The following is an 18462-nucleotide window of genomic DNA, read 5'->3' as shown; positions in this document are numbered from 1 at the left end:
GTCAGTGCTTCCTGGGGACGGGATATCCATGTGGGGAGATGGAAGGTTCTGGAGATGGTGGTAGGGGTGGGTGCAGGGTGGGGTGCGTGTGCTTCGTGCCCTGAGCCGTGCACTTAGAGACGGTCAAGGCGGTGAATTTTAAGTGTATTTTACCCACCAAAAAAAGAAAAAGAAAATGAGAAGGTGTTCCAATGCTCCGGAGGTCGCCTCTGTCCTGGTTTTGCCGTGTGTGGCGCAATACGGCCTGTGCATAAGCATGGTGGCCACAGGGCCCTCGTGGCGTGGAGCCGCCATCTCGGCTGGGCTCCCTCCAGGACGCAGTGGAGCATGCTGGTCTTCTGGGAAGTGTGCAGAGACCAGCTCTGCCAACCATCCCTGGTAGGAGCCAGGAAGGGGAGTGCAGGCAGTGGGCAAGGAAAGCCGGCCCCTCTGGTCCACCCCACCATGTCCCAGGTGTTCACTGGGCATGGAGAGATCCGCTGCAGGGGCTGGGCTGTATCTGCCCCGAGAACAGAAAAACAAGGTGAGCGGGGACACTGAGTTACTGCACAGCTGTGGCCCTTCCTGGGGGCTGCAGGCTGGGCCTGCAGAGGATGGATTCCGTTTGCCACTTTCCCAGGGGTGCAGGCTCTGGGCCAGGGGCACATTCTGTGCACATGGTCAGCCCCTTCTTTCTCCTCCTCCATCACAGGGACAGGAGCAGGGGTCTGGGGCTTGCCACCAACCTGCCAGAGTGCCTGGGGCTCCTCCCTCAGCCCCAGCGTTTCCATGGGTACCAGACAAGCCGGGTGAACTCAAGGGTCTTTGGGGAGGAAGGAGGCAGAGCCCAAGAGGAAGGGCCCTGGGGAGGCTGACCCCCAATGACCACAGGCGAAGGGACATGCTGCCTGTTCATCCAGAGCCCTGGCTATGCCCAGGCCGGGGGGCTGCTTACCTCATCGACCCCTTGCAACGACCCCGGGAGTTCACCAGAGGGAAACTGAGGGTGGGGGCCAGCTTGGCTGAGGGTCTCAGAACTGGGAGGGGCTGTGCTTCCGGGGCCTGGCTCCAGCGCCCACGGCCATCCCCATCCCCCAGCCGACCTGGCCTGCAGCACTGTGGAACCAGTCCTGAAGCCTAGGGGCCCTCTGCCCACCACCACTGGGGGGGACTGAGCACCCTCACCTTCTCTGGAAACAATGTCAGTTCATTGTGGCCAGGGATGGGCCTGGAACCCACGGCATGAAGCACGGCTTCTGCCCTCGGCCTCCTTGCTTCTTCATCCTCAGCGTATACACCCCTTCCTGGCACCGGCATCAACTCCTGTGCACCTGTACCCAGGCAGCTGCAGGGCATTGTTAACCTCAACTCAGACATCACTTCCTCCAGGAAGGCCTCCCTGAACACCTGCACTCACTCTCACCATCGGTTTGTTCACTGGGGTCTCATCCAGCACAGTCCTGCCCCAGGGGACACTGGGTGATCATGACTGGAGGGAGGGGCTGGTATTGAGTGGGTGGGGCCAGGGATGCTGCTTGACCCCCACCCTGCAGTGCCCAAGATGCAGCCCAGTGTCTGCGGCACCCAGGGGGCCAGCTGGATCTACCCCACAGCGCCAGGACATAGAAGGCCGGTTAATGGTTTGCCAGGGGGACCAGCTGGTGTGACCCCAGCCCGGATCCCAGATGTTGGCCATGTACTCCATGTGCCTGTCCCTCACCCCCGTGACCCCCGCTCCCATCAAGGACACCCACAGCTGGCAGCCTGGTGCCAGGGACATCCACTTGGAGTGCTGCCAGACCTTGCTTTCTGCCACTCCAGCTGCCTCTGGCCTGGCGAGCCCCACGTGGGCCGAGGGTGCCCGGCTGTGGGCGCCCCCTTCCCACAGGAGCAGGGGTCTGGATGAGCGGGAACGTGAGTCAGGCAGCCAGGGAACGGCATGTCGCATTCCAGGAGGCTAATGAGCTCCAGCGATGACGGGGCCAAGGAAGCTGCATGTGATCGTGACTCCTCCTGGGTTCTGTGCTCTGTCCCTGATGTGTCACTGCCCGGTCACAGACTCACCTCTCAGTGCAGGTCAGGTGAGGATTGTGCCGGAACCTTCTCTCTTTCACTCACTTGCTAAGCACTGGCTAAGCATCCCTGGCCCAGGGCATGGACGCAGCTGATGTGAATGTCCCAAAACACTTACCATGTGGCCCTGGGCAAGTCGTTAGCCCCTCTGCCACCATTTCCTCATCAGTGACAGGGACGCAAAGGGGCCTCAACTGAGGCTCTCGGCCTGAAATCAAGTAGCTGGTGGGCTCGGGACCCGCTTTTGCACAGCTGCTAGGAGGCCCCCACTTCCTCACTGACTCCTGGATTCACGACGTGGCCACTTGGTTTCCTCAAGGCCATAGAATGTCTGCTGTTGCTCTCTCTGTCTCTGTCTCTTTATTTTGGCTAAGAACAAACACCTATCTCACCCATTTTTACACGTATCGTTCATTAGCATTAAGAATATCCATGTCTGTGTGCAATGGATGTTCACAACCTTTTCATCTTTCAAACCCGAAGCACTGTTGGACACTAACTCCCTTCTCTGTCCTCCAGACCCTAACACCGACTGTCCACCATCTATCTGCGGACCTGAGTCCTCTGGATATGCTCCTGGTCTCCTTCAAGAGCTGGCCTGATTAGGTCAGACCCACCTAGACACTGTCTCTCTTAAGCCAAAGTCAACCAAATAGGGGTCTTCCTATACCTGCAAAATCGCTTTTGCCATTTCCCGTTAGCCTAAGCGTAAGAGTGGCATCTGGTCTATTCAGGGGTTCCACGCACACGAAGAGCAGGGATTAGACGGGGTGTGGACAGCAGAGGGTGCCTACCTGGAGCAGCATCTTGGAAGCTGCGGCCCGCATGGCCACTGTAAATGCCACGGCCACTGTAAATGCTGCGGTGAGGAATACCCACCCCCGGAACCCCTCTCAGGTGTCAGATTCTGCGAGGCATGGAGAAGACAGTTGAGAACTTCAGGGGGAAGGGGAGGAAGGCTTCATTCAAACAAGGGGATATTGTAGTGGGCCTCCAGGGGTTGGGCAGGGCAGACGAGGGAGATCAGGATGGGGTCTCTCCCCTGTAAGAGCTGGAGTATCTCACCATGACTTTTGGCCCTTCCATGGATGCCAGGACAGCAGAGGGGACAGTGGACCCAGCCTCCATGCTCAGGAAGGTCAGGTGAGTGGCCTGGGTGCGGGTGTGTATGGGACATGCACCTGGACTTGAACCTGAGCCTTCTGGCGCTGGTGGCTCCCACAACTCACACCTCTTCCCTTCTGCAAGGAGATCTACCAGAGGGCTGGCTGCCCCTAGAGTTGTGGGGAAGAGGAGGGCACTGCTGAGTACAGGCGTGGCACATGGTGCCATCGAGGCAGACACACCTGCATCTGTTTCCCCGCTGCCTGCCCTACTGGTGCTGTGCATATGAGTGAGAAGAGCTCTGTCCACTTTATGGACATGGGATGGTCCTGCACACTCCTAAATGAGGCGAAGCATGTGGCAAACAGCAGGGAACCACGCACACACAGTCCTCGTCCGACTGCCTGGTTCTGTACCATAGTTACAAGACATGCCACGGCTGGCGGCAGCTGGATGGGAGGGGGGGCACAGGGCTGTGCTGTGGGAGAGCTCGCAACTCCCTCTGAATCTGTAAGTATTCAAAATAAAGGCTTTTGTTTTGTTTTGTTTTGTTTTGTTTAAATAAGGTAAGGATGCCTTCAGCCCAGGGCATGATCCTGGATTCCCAGGATCGAGACCCACATCAGGTTCCCCGCAGGAAGCCTACTTCTCCCTCTGCCTGTGTCTCTGCCTCGTGTGTGTGTGTGTGTGTGTGTGTGTGTCTCATGAATAAATAAATAAAATCTTCAAAACAAAAAAAATAAAATAAAATAAAAAGAAGTTTAAAAAAATTAGGTGAAAGGATGCCTGGGTGGCTCAGCAGTTGAGCGTCTGCCTTCGGCTCAGGGCATGATCCCAGGGTCCCACATCAGGTTCCCCGCAGGGAGCCTGCTTCTCCCTCTGCCTGTGTCTCTCCCACTCTCTGTGTCTCTCATGAAAAATAAATAAAATCTTAAAAAAAAAAATTAGGTGAAGCCATGAGTAGACTGAGGTGTAACTGGGACAAGACACGCCATGCATTCTCCAAACACCTCCTCTCTCTCCCAGTCCTGACCCCCGGTGTCCTGGCAGCACTCCCAGCAAACACGGGGCGGAAGTCGGACCAGAGAATGAAGACACCTGCGGCGCAGCCCCAGCTGGGGCTTCAGGCTGGCTGTGTCTTAAATGACTGTGTTCCTGTCTTTCCCTCTGTGGCCAGCAAGATTCTGAGGGCCCCCAAATCCTTGCCCTGTGCTGAACACACTGTGTAGACTAACCCTGAGTGTGGACTGGACCTGGGAACGTGATATGATACCATCCCCTGCTTAGACAATTTTGTATGGAAGAAGTGGGTTTGAATGATGTAATTAAGCTTCCAAGTCAGTTGACTTTGAATTCATTAAAAGGGGAATTCACCTGGGTGGGCCTGGCCTAATCACACAAGCCCTACAAAGGGTCAGGGACCTTCCTGACAAGAGAGGCTGGAAGTGTGCGGAGGCCAGCGGAGGAGTCATGTGGCTCGGACAGGACTTGAGAGTGGCCTCTAAGGCTTGGGTGGTCTCTTGCCAGCTGCTAGCAAGACAAAGAAACTGAATCCTGCCAACAGCGGGAGTGAGGATGGAGGCGGTTGTCTCTGCGGAGCTGCGGTGAGAAGTCAGCTCTGGCAGAGCCCTATGAGGCCCCGAGCACAGCAACAGCCATACCGTCCACACTGTGGACCTGTGGAACCAGGAGCTGATACACGGTGATGCTGGCTGTGTCTACTACACTCTGTGTGACGCAGCGCTGGACACCCTGGGTTTCCCAACCACTCTCACGGTCAGTCACACACAGAGGGTGCTCCTCTCTCTCAGAAAGTCCAAAAGCTGGAGAGTGGTGAGCAAGGAGTCATGCACAAAGACCAAGATACAGTATTGCCCCTCCAAAGACCTCGTCGCCAGTGTCCCTTACACGGGGGTCGGCAGTGACAATGGGAGACCACCAGTGATTCAGTCTGTGGGCATCAGAGGTGAGCCCCTGACAACCCATGGGCCTGCCCTTGGGGCACCTGCTCAGACCTCTGCCAGGCTGCAGTTGGCGTAGCAGCCCTTGGGCCCCAGGTAGCATCCCTTGGGCCCTCCCTGCCTCCCTCGCTGGGCACTAGGCCCCCTCCTGGCCACACCTGAGCCCTCGGCTTGCACCCCCACACTGCACCCGGGGCTTCTGCAGACAGGCACAAACAGTTTAGCCCACGGGGCCCAGGCACACACACGTTTGTGGACTTAAAGTGTGAAGCAGGAGAAAAAGAAATCAGGGGCCACCAACCCACCAGCTCCAAGGGAACCAGGCTAAGAACAGGCCCCAGGAAGATGCCAGGACCCTGCTGCCCACCACAGGGCTCCCGTTTCCCCCGCCCCCACCTTCCTGTCACATGTGACTGTCACCCCGTGGGTGTTTTGAGTCAAAAGAGGCTGCAGTTTGATGACCCTCTACTGGCAGCAATTGAGCCCTGCCCTGCCCCGAGGGAGGCTCACTGTGCGAGCTGTTGCCCAGCAACGTGCCTGTGCCCTAGGAGGCGTGGTCTCCGCCCCTGTGTGGCCACAGGGCTGCTCCAGTTCTGGCAGGCCCACTGATGGGGGCCCTGCTCCAGCAGTCTCCCATGTAGGTCTTGATTGTCAAATTGGTAAACTCAGGGTCGGGTAGCATAGAAGGGTCGGGGAGACAGCTTGGGTGGAAACACAAGGGCAAGAAAGTGTGATCTTGACTCCCTCGGGATGTGAGAGTGCTGTGCAGCAGAGATTTCTCCCCTCACCACGGTAGACACCTGGCAGGTCACTCTCTGGGGGCGTCCTGGGTGCTCTGGAGGGCTGCGCAGCATCCCTGGCCCCACCCACTCAATGCCAGGGGCTCCCCGGTCGTGATGGCCACAGACCTCCCAAGAGGCAGCCCTGTGGCCCCTGGGGGAGAAGAGCCCCAGGTGAGAGCCTGCAGTGGAGGGAGGGCCAGACTCATGCATGAGCCACCCCTGCTGCCTCGGGAAGCACCATGTGTGTCCTCATCGGCTGGATCAGCACCTGCGGGCTGCAGGGAGAGGGTTTCGGGCACCGTGGGCTGCAGCAGGGGCCCCCTTGACCCCCTTCAGCATGGCACCCCTTAATTATGTATGTTTTGTATATGTTTTCTGTTGGGAAGGAGGCAGCAGCCCCTGACCTTTCGTGAGGAGAACATTTTAAGGTTTTGATTGTGTATCTTGGCAGTTCTTGCAGGATAACAGCTTGTCCACAGACAAAACTGATAGTAACGTGCATTTCGACACGCCTGGGACAGACCCGAAGCGGGTAGCCAACCAGGGGGAAGGCAGCGCGCTCCGACTTGCAGGCTGGAGTTTGCTCCACGCAAGGGCCACTCTGGAGATAAAAGGCTCTGGCGGTGCTCTCGGCAGGAACGTTCAAAAGCTTCCAGGGGAACAAGGAGCAATCAGAAAAATACACTCTGCTGTTTGAAGGTCGCGGAGTTCTTTTGTACTCTCTGCTGTGAGCAAGAAGCTGGAAATAAATGCCTGTCCTTGTCTGCGGCGTCCTCCCCCTCCCCCAAGCACTGTGGACGTTGGGTGGGCCACTGTGCAGGGGTGCCCCAGGGGCTGAGCTGCACCCACTAGATGCTGCATCCCCAGTATGACAACCACAGGGGTCTCTGGATACCACCCAGTGCCCCCTGGGGGCAAGATTGCCCTCATAAGAATCACAGATTTAACCTAATATATGCAAAATATCATTTCCACTGAGGGCCCACTTCAGGTGCTCGGTAGCTGCCAGTAGTTTCTCCCATGCTGGAAATTGCAGCTCTAGACACCAGATTCAGCTCAAGGACGACGTCTCATCCAAAGGAAAGCTAGTGCCACCATGGCCCAGACCACCCATGCCCAGGTGACTCCAAGGTGAAAGTCTAGTGCCCTCAGGGGACAGGGGGTCTGAGCTGTCCCTGGCAGCTTCCATGCTGAAGGAATGCTGACTTGCCACTCCAGGAGGTATGCACCAGCTGGCTGTGGTCCCCACCCTCAGACTCCAGGGCAGTGAGAAGACCCACCCAGTAGCCAGGAACCCCATAAAGACACAGTGCGAGAGAAACCATTAAGACAGGGCCCTCGGGATCCCTGGGTGGCGCAGTGGTTTGGTGCCTGCCTTTGGCCCAGGGCGCGATCCTGGAGACCCGGGATCAAATCCCACGTCGGGCTCCTGGTGCATGGAGCCTGCTTCTCCCTCTGCCTATGTCTCTGCCTCTTTCTCTCTCTCTGTGTGTGACTATCATAAATAAATAAAAATTAAAAAAAAAAAAAAAAAAAGACAGGGCCCTCGTCCTACCACCAGGGGACCCCAGCCCATGTCTGGGGACATGTGTGGTCATTTCCACTGTGGAGGGAGGAGCTCCTAGCATCGAGTGGGTGGGGCCAGGGATGCTGCCCCCCATAATGCTCCCTGTGCCCAGGATGTGCCCCAGGGAGTGACCCACTTGGTGTCAGCAGTGCTGAGGCGGGGGAACCCCCAGTGAGCCTCCAGTTCTTTCAGGGATGTCGGCTCCTAGAGAGCCAAGGGTTTTTACCTGTTCTGGTCACTGCCATTTCCCCAGAGCCCAGCCCAGGTTTACACTCAGAAACCCCTGCTGAGGGAAGGGACGAAATCTGGGAGGGCCACCCTGTGCCCAGGCAGTAAGCACCCAAGACCACAGGTGCTCAGGGCAACACCCGCCAGATTCCACGCCCACGCGGCCCCAGGGGGCTTCTGTGGGCTGCTGTCATGTAGGTGAGTCCCAAAGGAAGATCCGTGTGGGGCTGGAGACACTGGCTGCTCCTCCAGAAGCAAGATTCAGTCTTCACGCTGGGGGGTACAGCAGCCAGGCTGCCCACCCTGTCCTGTGTCATTGTCTCTGCTCTGGCCACTGGGCCGTGCCCGGGGTCCAGGGTGGGTTTTGGGGTACAGGTGTCCTGAGCCCCCAAGGTCGCAGAGCCAGTGCTTCCTAGATCCCTCCTACACCGAGTGGAAGGGGCCAGCTGGCAGATGCCTGTCCCAACCAGGAGAAGCTCCAAATCTGCAAGGCAGGTGGGGGCCTGGGACAGGGTGACCACAGGACTCTCGGTGCTGAAATGCCCAGGGGAAGGGAACAGAGTGGTCAGGCGCTCCAAGAGAGGCCGTGTTAACACCGGGGGCGCCCGCCCACCTGCCCCTCCACCCACGCCCAGCTCAGGGGCAGGTCCTGGGGAGACCCTCATGGGCCTTCTCTGCCCCCTCGTGGCCACCAGGGGGAACTGCAGCACTCTGGCTCGGACCCTCAGCCCCACACCCCAGGGGCAAGCACCCCAAACTCTGGCTCATCTCCCGCTGGAGTGCTGGTTCTGCCACGAGAGCAGGTAGTGGTAGCCTTCGCTCAGCGCCGCCGGGCTGCTCGGAGATGGTAAACCCTGGCCGGGCTCTGGGATATCAGGCCGCCTACAGACACCTCACACAGCCCCCGACAAACAGGATGTGCTCGGTGAGGGACTATTTAGTTAAAACATAACCAGGGAAAGCCTGGCATTCCCCCTCTGAGGAGCTCCTACAGGACAGCACCTGCCAGTTCTGCCCACAGCGTGCCAGCTCACCGAGTCACTCCAAGCCCCTCCAGCAGTGCCTTCCCCACACCACGCAGCCCCGCATGCCCTGGCCCGCTGTGGGGGTCAGACCCATCAGTGAGCCTGCATCGAAGACATAAGCATAAAAGATGCAATTGAAACACAATGTAGGTGAATTGCTTTCTAGCATCTTGAAATTTGGGATAGTGCCAAACAAAACACGCAGGCGAGCGCCAGTGTCCTCAATCCGTGAGAAAACCCGTGGTGAGTACAGTGTAAGGGCCCTCTCAGAGCAATATTCACAGCGCACGGGACGGACGCCAGACAGCGGCCACTCAGAGAAAGACAAAGTTCAAACACAGTGTATAAAGAGCTCAAGCACGTCGATGGAGAGAGAGCCTCACGAGGAAGATTAGAAACATAACCCGCTGCTTACAGAAGGTACACCGGGGTGGGGGTGGGGGGGACATGTGAAAACCCCAACCATCCGACCCCGCAGCACTGCAACTGGCCCGGCTGCTCAGACGGGTGGGCAGATGGCTTTGGAGACAGGCACTCGGCAGGGGCCGGGGCGGGGGTGGGGTGGGGGGTGGCGGGCAGCGGCTGTCAGAAGGGGAAGCCGGGACACCCGGATTCTCTCTCTCCCTCACACGCACAGCACACCTACATATGGGAATCCACCCCAGACGACAACCAAACAGGGATGCACAAGGTCTGCACAAAGACATTCGTCCCAGAATATAAAAGAGGGGGAGAGAGAGAGAGAAAAGAAACAGAAAAAGAAACACCCCCAGAAGCCAACCCATGGATCAATTAAATCAGCTGTAAAATTATTTTAAAAGCACTGAATAACCATTTGCCTACAATATGAAATGCTAAGGCGACGTCAAGAGAGATGAGGGAAAAGCAGGTTTACTGACAGGGAGCATGTTAAAGAGTAAATCCTGTTTATCCAGAATCGTGTGTGTGGACGGAACTCACAGGAAGACAGGAAAACGCTCACCAAGACACCAGCACGCCATCCCCCGGCGGGCACGCCGTCATTGGGCAAGGGCTTTAGGGCTTTGCTACTCCTTTGCCTGCACTGCCCTTTCTACAGGACGTCAGTCCACCTCCACCTGGCCAGCTGCTGGTGGTCCCCAAATACCCCACCTGACTGGCAAGTCTGCGACACGGACGCCACACAGGAGATCATCCCTGTGGACCTGCTGGGCACCCACACGTCCTGCTTGGCTGAGGGTTCCAGCTCCTGGCCTCTGTCCTCTCCAAACCACGTCCCCTGCAGTCTTACTGAGGTGCACGTCACAGGCCATAGAACTCGCCAGTTAGGAGCACATAAGGCGAGGAGTCTGGTGAGGCCACCAGCTCGCCCAACTGCCCCCCATGCACACCCACGGCAAGTCTCCATTCCCACCCCAGTCCTGGTGGCCACCAAGAACCTTCCCATCCCTGCAGACTGGCCTTTCTAGAAACTTCATGGAGACAGACCGACAGGATGTGCATCTTAGGGGTCTACCTCCTTTTCTATCATTTTTTTTTGCTTAAACACACACACACACCCAGTTTAGGAATATCCAATATTATAAAGACATCCAATATCCCTAAAATTTACTGACAAATGAAACACAACCCTAATCAAAGTTCCATCAGAATTTTCATTAGAAAAACACACAAGAGCAGCAGAGCTGCTCTTCCCAGGAGGGTGGAAGGGGAGACTGGGGGCCACCACAGGCCGCTGCACCCCCACCCCACCCCCACTCACCTTCACACCGCCCCTGCCCCACATGCTAAACGCCACTCGACACCCTTTGGGAATGATACCGATGGACAGACAGATGGAGTTAAGAGGGCAGGATGTGAGCCTCAGAGTCCTCCTGGCTGCACAGTGCCTCCCAGTCACCAGGACGGGCACCAGGTTTGAGATCTGTCATGTCCAGTGACTCGGCTCTGCTCCTGGCAGTGGCTCCGGATGGGCCACCCTGCACATGCCAGAGGGCCCTGCCCCTCCACGCCAGGCCGGCCCACATTTACGTCAACAGTGAGAAAACATCATGACACTGACCTGTGCACGAGGCCTAGCTGTCTTTGGTGCCAAGGATCAGGAACCACACGTCCGCTCCCTGGAAGAAAAACAGAACCGTTCAGTGGAGCATCATTTGGTCAGGAATGTGTGTCCATCAGTGGCGGCTGTGAAGAAGAGTCTGGAGCTCACAGTCAGACTGCTATAAAGACCACCCCGCGGGGTCCTGCCTTTGGCTGTCCAGCCAGACTCGGGGACGGCGCACACACAGGCTTCCCAGCACAGAGGTGGGACTTAGGAAAGCAATTTGCCAGAAAGATCTCTTAGAAGTTTGCAAGGTCATCCCTGCTAAATTTTCCAAAGGCTCCAAAACTAAATGGATGAAAGGACTGGATGGTTATGTGATCTTTTGTGCTTTGTCATGATGTTCGCCTGCATCACTTGACCCTTGTGGTCTCCCATGAGGATGAGGTGGAAACCGAGTCAAGCCCCTGCCCCAGGGCACCCACCAACTCACCAGGGTCTGCCTAAGGAGATGTGAGGACCAAATGCAATGTGGCATCCTGGATGCAGTCCCGGGGCAGGACAAGGACATTAGGGGCAAACTGGTGAAATTTGAACAGAGCAGGGCTGGGTTCATGAAGTGCATCATTGCCACAAAGGCACTGTGGGTCCGGAAGGAGGAGCCAAATGAGGGAGACTGGGTGATGGGCAAATAGGAATTCTTTGAAACTCCTGAAAACTTACAATTATTTTAAAATTAAAAAGTTGGGATCCCTGGGTGGCGAAGCGGTTTGGCGCCTGCCTTTGGCCCGGGGCGCGATCCTGGAGACCCGGGATCGAATCCCACATCGGGCTCCCGGTGCATGGAGCCTGCTTCTCCCTCTGCCTGTGTCTCTGCCTCTCTCTCTCTGTGTGACTATCATAAATAAATAAATAAATAAATAAATAAATAAATAAATAAATTTTAAAAAAAGTTATTTAAAAATAACTCAATTCTAGGGCACCTGGGTGGCTAGGCATCCAGCTCTTGGTTTCAGATCAGGTCATGATCTCTGGGGTCATGGGATCGAGCCCCATGTCAGGCTCCATGCTTGGTGAGGAGTCTGCTTGGGATTCTCTCCCCCTCTGCTCCTCCCCATGCTCTCGCTCTCGCTCTCGCTCTCTCTCAAATAAATAAATCTTTAAAAAACAAACAAACAAACAAACAAACAAACCCTCAAAGATTTCAATGCTGGTTCCCTTTCTGGGAGTTCGGGCCATTTCATGGTCACCCAGGGGCCAGGATGGAGAACTGAAATTCCCCACTGTCACCTGCAGGTGGCGCCACAGCCCCAGAAATGCCCCAGACAGGCCGGGGGAGCTGCTGGGACCTACCTAGTGGGAGGACGGCTGCTGCTAGATAGAGGCCAGAGGGCGCCCTGAAAGGCCAGGCCAACCAGCAGGGATGATAGAGGAATGGCCAGAGCAATATGCCCCTGACCCTGGAGGCCGAGACCTGCAGGGGTCACCTATGCACACAATCCTTCAAGTTTTTATTTCTGAATCAATTAAAGACTCACAAGAAGTTGCAAAACTAACCAGTCAGAGGAGTCCCGGGCACTCTGTACCCAGCTGCACCCCTGGTAGCTCCTTACACAACTAGGGGACGCTGTCAAAACCTGTAGAGTGACTGATAACCAGGTATCGTCTTCTACGGCTGTCCCACTGAGATCGGGTTCTTGTGCCACAGAGTGCACAATAATGTGCTTCTAGTATTCTCAGAGTCATGCAACTATCACCACTACCAACTTTAGGACTTACTCATCATCCCTAAAGGAAACCCCGTCCCCATCAGCCATCACTCATCCCCTCCCAGGCCCTGGCCCCCATGAGTCCCCTCCCTGTCCATGGAGGAGCCCGTCCTGAACATGTCACACACATGGACTCACACCACAGGCCTCCTGTGTCTGGTTCCCTCCCTGAGTGTCATGGGCTCAGGGGCTGTCCCTGGGGCAGCGTGTTCACAGCCAAGGGACGTGCCTGGGTGTGTGGATAGGCATACTGTGTGAATCCCTTCACTACTGATGGGACACTTGGGTGTCCCCACCTGCTGGCTGCTGTGAACCGTGCCGCTATGAACATGGTGTCATGGATCCTTTTCAAGACAGTTTCTCACTCCCCGCCTTCACGTGTGTAAATCACCCCCCCCTCCCCAGCTCTGTAACAGCAGCCCTGGCATTTGAACTTGGGCACCGAGGTAACCACCACAGACACCCCCACTGTGGCTGTGCTCGGCCCAGACCAGCTTGAGCAACATGCCCTGCAGCTCTGTCCCGGGGCCCTTGAGTCCACAGGCTGTGAGCTGCACCAGCTGGCGCCTGGCTGTCCCTGTGACCTTCACCCATGCAAAGATGCTGGGCTTTCACTTTCCCCGTCAGAGGGAAACCACAAGCTCTCCTGAAGGGCCAGCAGTGGGATGAGGTGGGACCCGGCAGCAGGATCTGCTCCAGGATTTGTGAGCCGGTAGCCAAGTGAAACCAGAATCCCTTGTTCAATAATTAGGACAAACTTGAAGCCAGCGATGACAGTGGCCATTGGGGTGTCCTCGTTGGAAGGATTACTGCCAACATCTGTCCTGGGCAGGACTTCTGATGACCTGGGACCTTCATCCTGTCTACGTGCTTCCTTTCTCTTTCCCTTTCCTTTAAGTTGAGATAGAATTCTCCTACAATAACATTCATCCATTCAAGTGTCCGATGCAGTAGCTGTCAGGATATCTGCAAGGCTGTAGAGCCACCACACTAATGCCAGGACATGGTCCTCAGCCCCTGGAGAGACCCTATGCCCCCAGCACCACCAGCATTGGGTGGTGATTCAGTCGAGCCTCCAGGAAGAGGCGAGACCCTGCAGCACCAGAGCCGCGTCGGTTCTGCAGGCCACTGCACTTCACCGCACCCCACGCTCCGACCCAGTCAGTGCTCAGGGAAGGTCTGCAGGGCCGGGGACACCAGGATGCTCCCCAGGGCTGGGTGACACTGGCTTGTGAGATGGGAAGGGCCGGAACCCCACCACGTGCCTGCAGGACTGGCACAGGGGCTTGGGGAGTGCAGGTATGGCCAGGAGCAAGCCCTGGCACACAGGCCCCTGCTCTCAGCTACATCGTTTGTCAATGTGAGAAGGGAGGACGGAACACACAGATCAGCAACCAAGGGCAGCCGTTGGAGCCTGTCGTCAGTAACTCTCCATCAAGGAACCGAGGGGCCAGCCCCGACTGACACAGGGTGTCTCGTCCAAGAGGAAGGCAAGTCACAACCCACTTCACTCCATCAGAGCCTCCAGAACTTTTCCAGAGGGATGACACAACCCTGCTGTGTGCAAACGCTACTGTCCCTCCCTCTAGAATTCAGGGTCCCCCACTCTCCCATCATTGCTGATATAGAAGCTGGTCATTCTCTGTGTGGGCGGGCATCTGGGGCAGGGGGCATTGAGCAGCATCGCCCACCCACTGGATGCCAGGACAGCCCCAGTGGTGACAACCACAGACGTCCCCAGACCTGGCCCAGAGTCCCTGGCAGGGTAGGGGGACAAGCTTCCTGAAGCTTCTATGCTTCTATCTGAAGTTCTGTGCCCACCTGGACACACTGGCTCATGAGCCGCTGCTGCCTCTGAGTGCCCTGTCCCCTTTTGGGGGGTAAATCCCTTTTCAAGTAGAACTCTGTTATCAACCACCAGGCTAGGAGAGGGGTGGGGCAAAGACTGACCTGAAAGTCAACTAGGACTTTGGTTAATGGTCATATATCAATACTGGCTCATCGATCACAACTGTGCCACACTAGAGCCAGATGGTGACACTGGGGAAACAGGGTGGCGACGGGAGACGTGGGAACTCTATTTCCTGCTCAGTTTTCCCATAAACCTAATGCTACTTTAAAAAGCTGTCTAATAAGGGAGGGTCTTGAAGAGACAAATTAGAATTCTGATTTTAGAAAGGAGGAAGGGCGTAGCGAGGGCGGGCAGGGGAGGGAGGAAGGGAAGGGGGAGTGGGGAGGGGAATGGGAGCCCATCTTGGACCAGATGATGGCTAAGTGCTCACATTTCACCAGTGACTCCTTCAACAAGCTGCTGCGAACCAGACCCGAGAGAAGCTGGGTCAGTCCTGGCCAAATGCATTTCCTACTTCTTCCCCCAAAGCTCCTTCAAGGCTTGTAACCATATAGTTGGGTGAGGATCAGACTCTCCTGAGCTCTCAGGCCTGGATTAACCTATACGAGAGCCATCCCCCAGCCCACAGACCACAGCAGCCCCATGAGCAGATCAGAGCCCTTAATACAATCAGTCCCAAACCTCCTCCCTCGGATTACTCCCAAATCCCATTTGGTCAATGGAAAGCATATTGTGGCCGGTCATGAGCTGATTTCTGCAAGATGGCACTGAGCAGCAGCCTGCCCCTTCACTGCCCGTGACCCTGTGTGGCCCTGAGACCAATAGGGTCTGATAGCAGGGACTCTGATACCAGAGGCAATAATCCTGACTGGGCCCTGACACCGACAGGGCCCTAACCCTGGGGGACCTGGATCAGCGGGGAGCTGATACACCTGCCATCAGCACTGACTCACCTGACGTCTTCACCTAGGTATTTACTCAATCATCACAGGTTTCTAATGGTAAGCACTGAACAGCATTGGATTTTTCATTTTCTTGTTTTCCCAACATCTATCGACCTGATAATCTGAGGAGACACAAGAGCCCAGTGGGATACAAGAAACTCAATAAGGGGAGAGCAGCCCAATGACAGAGGTGAGAACATGAAATCTTTGGGATTTCACGAATTATCACTACATAAATGCCAGCATCTAGTTTCTGAAACTGAAAAAAGCCACTGCCTTTATCTCCTGTCCTCTAAAGCAGGGTCTCTCCTTCCCCGGCACCACTGACTCTCTGTGGGACGTCTGGGGGCACCGTGGGGTGTCAAGTAGCAGCCCACACCCCTGCTTACTCTATGCCAAGAGCACCCCAGTCATAAGGAGCTCAATATCCCCAGGCATCCCTCACCACCCAAGGGGCAAGACTGCCCCCAGCTGAGATGGGCTGCCCTGACCCGGCATGTCTCCCCCTCCCGGGCTGCAGTTCGTGTCCCTGGGAACTGAGGGTGGGATGGGGGAGTGGGTGTCTGAGCCCCCTCAACTTCCCACGCTGACGCCCCCTGGTGTGTGGCAGGAACGCTTGCCTGCTTGGAGGGAGGCTCGATATAGATATAGCAATGCAGCGCTGTCCTTCATGCACTGCAGCGATCACCCCAGCCTTCCCCCGTCACCACAGCAACCATCTAAATATGTCACCCTGACGAGGCTCTGATTGCAAATGAAGGGGGAGGAGAAGCCTGGGGGCCGGGGCTGGTGGGGAGGCGCCCCAGAGCAGGGGTGACGTGGCTCTGCCTGGACTGACCCAGGGCAGGTGCCATCACACCCCTGATTGGACAGGACTCGAGGGCACGGTTTGCTTGACCCCAGGGTTAAAGGTCTCTGGGAGCCGAGCACCGGAAGGCACAGGAAGGCAGAAGGAGTGCTGCTGCTCTATGACCTTGAGTCTAGGATGACTCAGAGGCCCTCCCAACATCCCCCCCATATAACCCAGGTTGGAAGGCTGCCTGGGTCACACCTGGACCATTGGGGTTTACTCTGATTTCGCATGTGGGCAAGGGATCTGGCTCAATCTTTTTCCAAATAATTAACACAGGGTTTTCACCTGCCCCCCCAAATCTGGCACTGCTGACACACTGGGTCATTCTCCGTGGGGGCGTCCGGGGTGCAGATGGGTCGGCGGCATCCCTGGCCCCTACCCACTCAATGCCAGGAGCCCCCCACCCCCGTTGTGAGGGCCATAGATGCCCCCAGAGGCCATGTCCCGGGGGCAGGACTGCTCCCCTGTGAGAGGTCATCAAATCCCCACTACCTGGAATTGTAATATATGGATGGACAGGCAACTGATTTGGGAGAGAACCAATCTCTGACGAGAGAGAGAGAGAGAGAGAGAGAGAGAGAGAGAGAAAGAAAGAAAGAAAAGAAAGAAAGAAAAAAGAAAAGAAAGAAAAAAAGAAAAAAGAAAAGAAAAGAAAAGAAAATGTAGAAACATTTCTTTCTCCACTCAGAATTAAAATGGTGACAAAGAGTCCCACGGGAGGGGGTGGGTGGGGACACAAATTCTTACATCCCAGGGGCAACGCTGTGGCGCACTGTCCTAACTTCCCAGCTCACGGACTCCCCTGTGCCTCAGTTTCCAAATCTGTAACACAGAGACGATGGGAGCATCTATCCCACGAGTGCTCTCCAGACTAAACAGCTGAACATCTGGGGGTGCCTGGGTGGCTCAGTTGGTGAAGCATCTGCCTTCCGCTCAGGTCATGATCCCGGGGTCTGGGGATGGAGCGGCAAGCTCTGCTCAGCAGGCAGTCTGCTTCTCTGTCCCCCTCTTCCCCTCCCCTGTGCTTGTGCTCACTCCCTCTCTCTCTCAAACAAATAAATAAAATCCTTAAAGAAAATAAATAACTGAGCATCTATAAGATGTTTCCATTGGTGCCTGACATTGTTAATGGGGCACGACTGCTTTATCATCAGAGCTTCTGTGTCATATACTACGTGTCATACGGTAAGTCATACACCACAACTTCATTACTCAGAGCCTGTGCTTCCGGCTTTGTTGACAAGACCAGGGCCCAGCAACATGTTCCGGCGAAGGGCCACATGGTAAATACTTTTGGCTTTGTGAGTCAGGTGGTCTCTGTCGTCACTACTACTACAGACCTGATGGTAGTAGACAAACAGGTGCGGCCATCTGCCAATAAAACTTTATTTACAAAAAAAAAAAAAAAACTTTATTTACAAAGGCAGGAGGCCTGCTTTCGGCCCACAGGCTGTAGCTTGTGACCCCTGGAACAGAAGACAGTCTATTAAAACATGGCACTATTTTAGCCACAAATGCTCATATCCAGGCACCACTGCAGGGAGAGTGTTCCAATCTCATCCCAAAACTAGACCCTGCCTGGGTCACATGGAAAAACTCCACACTGCCCCAGCCTGTCACTCAGCAAAATTATCTCAGACCATTCTGTGACACAGAACACTCACAACTGAAGAGGTGCCACTTTTAAATTAATAAGAGGGCTGTTGCTTTCCTGTCACCTTGAAAAAAAATCCATCACCCGACTTGGTAGTAAATACCTCACCTTTATCAACTGGCTAGTGAGCCTTGGCTGCAAAGGGCACCCAAAATGTCTAGACCTGGTGAGCGCAATTGCCACCAGCAACACCCTTCATGACCCACCCCCAGAGCAGGGCACAATGTATGTACACAAAGGTCTGAGAGACTGCCACAGTCCCCATGGGGCCTGAGACATGACCAGTGAATGTGGTGTGGGGTCCTGGATGAAGTTCTGGGGCAGAAAAAGAGTATTAGGGGGAAAGCAGAGAAATCTGAAGTATGGAGTTGGGTTAATAACATACAGAGGGAGGGGATCCCTGGGTGGCGCAGCGGTTTGGCGCCTGTCTTTGGCCCAGGGCGTGATCCTGGAGACCCGGGATCGAGTCCCACATCAGGCTCCCGGTGCATGGAGCCTGCTTCTCCCTCTGCCTGTGTCTCTGCCTCTCTCTCTCTCTCTCTCTCTCTGTGTGCTATCATAAATAAATAAAATTTAAAAAAAAATAACATACAGAGGGACGCCTGGGTGGCTCAGTGGTTGAGCGTCTGCCTTTACCCCAGGGCATGA

General features: G+C 55.7%; 1 protein-coding gene across 2 annotated transcripts in view; it reads right to left on the bottom strand.

Annotated features, from left to right (window-relative positions):
• Positions 1–18462, bottom strand: part of GNG7 (G protein subunit gamma 7) — a 124398-nt gene that overhangs the window by 81821 nt on the left and 24115 nt on the right. The window contains exons 1-2 of one of the 2 annotated variants that reach the window (XM_072787945.1): positions 15317–15376; positions 10761–10818 (exon numbers count right to left, since the gene is read on the bottom strand). The gene's annotated coding sequence lies outside the window, so the exon portion shown is untranslated. Of the gene's footprint in view, positions 1–10760; positions 10819–15316; positions 15377–18462 lie in introns of those variants that run through there. The other variant, XM_072787944.1, reaches the window with a different exon arrangement.

This window comes from Canis lupus, chromosome 19, assembly GCF_048164855.1.
Source record: "Canis lupus baileyi chromosome 19, mCanLup2.hap1, whole genome shotgun sequence".
Classification (NCBI taxonomy): domain Eukaryota; kingdom Metazoa; phylum Chordata; class Mammalia; order Carnivora; family Canidae; genus Canis; species Canis lupus.
Note: the sequence above shows the minus strand (reverse complement) of the source record. Positions and strands in the feature narration are given on the sequence as shown.